Source organism: Mizuhopecten yessoensis, unplaced genomic scaffold, assembly GCF_002113885.1.
Source record: "Mizuhopecten yessoensis strain PY_sf001 unplaced genomic scaffold, ASM211388v2 scaffold523, whole genome shotgun sequence".
Classification (NCBI taxonomy): Eukaryota; Metazoa; Mollusca; class Bivalvia; order Pectinida; family Pectinidae; genus Mizuhopecten; species Mizuhopecten yessoensis.
This window is the reverse complement of record NW_018403589.1, coordinates 1,671,914-1,676,400: the sequence shown is the minus strand read 5'-3', so window position 1 is coordinate 1,676,400 and position 4,487 is coordinate 1,671,914. Positions and strand designations below refer to the sequence as shown.

The 4,487-nt window shown below is 36.4% G+C and overlaps 1 long non-coding RNA gene across 1 annotated transcript in view; it reads left to right on the top strand.

Moving 5' to 3' along the window:
• Positions 1-360: 360 nt before the first annotated feature.
• The window catches only part of LOC110450049, an 8,187-nt gene continuing 4,060 nt past the window's right edge, over positions 361-4,487 (top strand). The window contains exon 1 of the long non-coding RNA XR_002462928.1: positions 361-572. This is a non-coding gene — a long non-coding RNA (uncharacterized LOC110450049). The remainder of the gene's footprint in view (positions 573-4,487) is intronic.

The following is a 4,487-nucleotide window of genomic DNA, read 5'->3' as shown; positions in this document are numbered from 1 at the left end:
CGGTAATTAAAAACCATGAAATGTTGTTTATATTGTGAAAGAGTGACATAACAATTCAACCGATTTCAATTAACCTTTTTAATGTTTGGACATTTTTTAATCAAGTGGTTCTTCAATGGCGTTATTTCATTGCGCTATCTATTTTTATCGATCATGATAACTTGTGTATATTACAGGTATGTTGATCGAGTTCTCAATTTTTATCAACTTCTATTATACGGTATTATTGATTTCTAAAATAAAATCTGCAGTCGAATGAAATGATGTATTACACTTTGTATGGGTGCGATACAATTACATGTGAAAAACGACAACTTCAATTCAATGACTGGTATTTTTATATTCCTCGGAATAAACATACCAGGCTTTTCTGATAATGGTTTTCATATGTTAGAGTTGTCCTAACTCCAGATACTGTTCTAAGGAATTTCTCGATAGATTTATTCTTTTGACGAACAGACTGCAAAGCTTTCTATCTGAGAGGTTTCAGCTGGGAGTAAAAAGTTGAACACACGGGATGAAGAGTTAAGTGGTGTTTTATCAGAGAACTGTGTGTATAACTACATTGAAAGGTAAGTGAAGCTGCGTTAGATACATGGACATGTTAAGTAAATGGTTTTATATCACACATTCTACAGTTGTTACAATAGACCTATGTTAATTGAGGTTCGAAAAATGTTAATCTTAATCTCGTATGAATAGATTTCGTTTCCATATTCTTCAAGCAGTTGCCATTCACTAGTGATTATTTTTAGCGGAACCCCATGTTACACTGACAAATGGGATTTTTGATCTTAACATAGTTTTAAAAAAAAAATCTTTCATTTTGTATAACAAAACCACTATAATGCGCCATCAAGCTAAGTATAAATAGCAGCGTAGTAGCAGGAATTATTACATTAATTACTGAAATATAGTGTATGTTTGAAGTGATATTTTTAAGGTTTCTTGATGATTTGTTTTTTTATTATTTTATGATGCAATTCGATATGCAATAAACAAAAACGTAGAAATAATACCATTACCAGATTGATATATCTTACCTAACATGAAAAGGAAACTCGGTATGACACACACAACCAGAACTGGTCGCGATTACAGAGAAACGTCAAACAGATCTCTCAGAACATCACGTACAGGCGTACAGCAGTTGGTGGAATTGTCACTGCTCACTTTCGTATTGTCGCTGTCGTTACAACGCTCAATTTCGGCGTTTCCAGAGGTTTGGCTTTCCCAATGGTCTAAACATTGATTTGATACAAAGACTGTCCCGTTCAGCGTGATGGCAGACATGATCAACAATACACCACGCCATCCACAAATCCTTAGCAATGCCTCATCTTTAGGGGCAAACGCACAGCTGCCTATTCCACTTCCGCACACTTATACATCAGTCCACTTTCCACTCCTTCATGAAAAGCCAAAATAGAGTAAACATTTTTTTCATCCAGTTTATGAAATAAATATGGGCAAAACCAGAACATTCTGAATTTGAATAACTTTCAGAGTGGGTCGAATATATCGGAAAAAGGAATAGCAGCTTCAAAAAGCAATTAAGTGAAAGCTAAACAAAAGGCTGCATTTCTTGACTCCAACTTTCAAACCCCACCCAAAGGTTGTATGTTAAGTATGTGGCTGTGAGATTAAAAATGGCTGCCATGTAAGACACACATGCTCTCACAATAAAGGATAGACGTATGTAGGTATCTATTAACTACAGTGCTTACCTTTGTCAGATATGTGTTTACGTATTTTGTCTACACATTGACAGAAAAAAATTAATTGTGAAAAATATCAGCTTTGACAGAGTTTGATCTTTATATGTTTTGAACATGGTGGTGGTGTAAGTAGTACTCACATACTTTGGGTCACTTTTTTTGTACAACCCTGTAAACTGGAGGACACATTTTACTTACAAAATGTCAACAGGAAATAACTACATACGTAACTCTATGAACTTACATAATCATAGACTTAAAGAGTCAGTTCAAGGTAAAGAAAGGCATATAAACAGAACTGGAAAAGGGGAAGAAAGAGATGAAGAATGTAATGGTAGACATACAGAGGGATGTCGGATATAAAACAGATCTGTAATGGGGTAAAGAGAGATGAAGAATGTAATGGTAGACATACAGAGGGATGTCGGATATAAAACAGATCTGTGCATGGAGGGACTACGAATGGCAAATTACAATGAACAATATAGTCGACAAAACAAAATTAAGGTATTTGGCCCGACGGAAATGGGGGAGGAGGGAGAGAGAAAGAAAAGAGAGAGACCTGACCCCGGATGTGATCACTCTGTGCTATTATCTATAAAAGGAGGACGTCAACATCAGTCAACTAGACATTATAGCTGGTCACAGAATTCCTAAAAGGCATTCGATAGGCCGAGGTCGATTATTATAAAATTCAGGAGGAAAAATGTACGAAGGTAGGTGATGGTCAAGCAGCATTATAACGGGAAAATCAGCTTTAGAAACAAATGGTGATTTTTTCATGCTCTTGAGTAATTATAATTTCATGTCCTGGACAGGAGTACTTCAGGAAGCTACAATTAGGCCAAGTCAGACCCTAGGGAGCTGAGACCATTAATTTTGATACTGACTGCAGACTGGTAACGTTTTCTCCTCATTTCCAAATCCAAATAAAGTGTATTCAAAACTCTTGCCAAACATTTTGGAATTGTTAAAATTAATAAAATAAAAAGAGACGGTATTGTTTTACATCTTCTGTATGTCCAACAACTGACGGGCAGGTGTGGACTAGTGATGGTAACACCCTAACTCAACTGAACAGGAGGGGCGAAATACAGGAGGTTTATCCCAATGCTTTGATCAGAGACATAAGTCTGTCACCAACAACCAACACACTGTGGATCTGTGACTGGAAAAACAACATCACGGAGCTCGTGTTAGGTCGACCAGTAAACAGATTCAGTACCATGGAGTCACCACAGTGTATCTGTATTACAGCCAGTAACCATGTAATTGTGGGTATGGCCAAACACATCTCAAAATTCTCCACAAAAGGTGCATTGGTAAATAATTCATTAGCTGTATGGGGCTGGAATGCCATTAGTGTGTACACCACACAGTATCTCAGAGTGTCCTCTCACTCACAATGTCGCAGTGACTTACCAGGATAGTATACATAGTGGTGGTGAAGGGAAACCATATGTTGTTGTCATGGACACATATTTCAAGAAACTGTTTGTATATGATGGTGGAGTCCCACATACACGTCACCCAACATCACAGTCAGGATGTGCACCATTTAACCCCCGGGGTGTGGTGTATGATAGTGTCATAGGGAAATGTATCCTTCTCATCAGTGGGCGTGGTGAGTTCATCAGAATCATACACATTGACAATTTCAGAGCGGTTGCTGTTTGTATAGACAGGGATGATGTTCTATGGGCTGTGTTTGGGCTTAACGATGTCAAACTAATAGAGTACAACAGTGCGCTGGACAAACAACAATGCATTATCTCGTAACCATGAAACGTGGGATAATACAAAGATGACGTGAACTTCAACCCCGGACATATATCATGGACCTGCAAATCTACAGACGTTATATATCACAAATAATGGAGATTGTTAAAATTTTAAAAAAACAATCCAGATAATGAAAATTCAAAAACAATCTCATCAAAACCATTAACAAATAATGTTTGACAATAGTATTAAAGTAAATTGGAAATAATACTCAACATAGACAAATGCTTTATGTTCTTTTTCCAGTTATAACTGAACGTAGTGCAAAACAAACGCAATACATATTTCTCGACCAATCAATATTTACAATCCGTTTTCAATCAATAAAATATCAACAAATTACAAATCACGACAACTCTTTTTATCCAATGATTTGTTTTTGTACAAATCTTCTATTCAAAATAAAATCTGAATGTATTTTTTACCAGATATACTTGGTCACTATTTAACTTTCGACTTCTTCGCCTTCCGTAACAACGTAACAAGGCGAATTTATAACATACAACATTTCAAGCGTAAAGTTGTAACGAATACACCGATAAAATAAAACATTGCTTGGTTAAAAGAAAAACTTATTCAAGAAATTATTTAAAATACGAATTTGTTTTGATACGAACGAATGACAACCAATTGTACCATTTGGTGAGTACATTAAAGATGGCGACGGGTTCATGCTTCGAATGTTAAGGAAGTTTCATTTTACCTCATAACAGCACATCTAACATAAACCCTTATTTTTTTAAATAAAACTTTAAAGAAGAACTGGCTGATATCAAATTATTAACCTGTAAAATGTGTATATTATGAACCGTGTCACTACACAAAAGAGATAACTGTGGCCATCAAGGCTACATGAAAACTCGGGGACTAAATGATTACACCAGCAGAGTCTACCACCTTGTATCTTGAAAGTTGAACGTAACACACACACACACACACAGACACACACGCCCCCCAACCCATCCCACCCCCACATCCCAACCCACC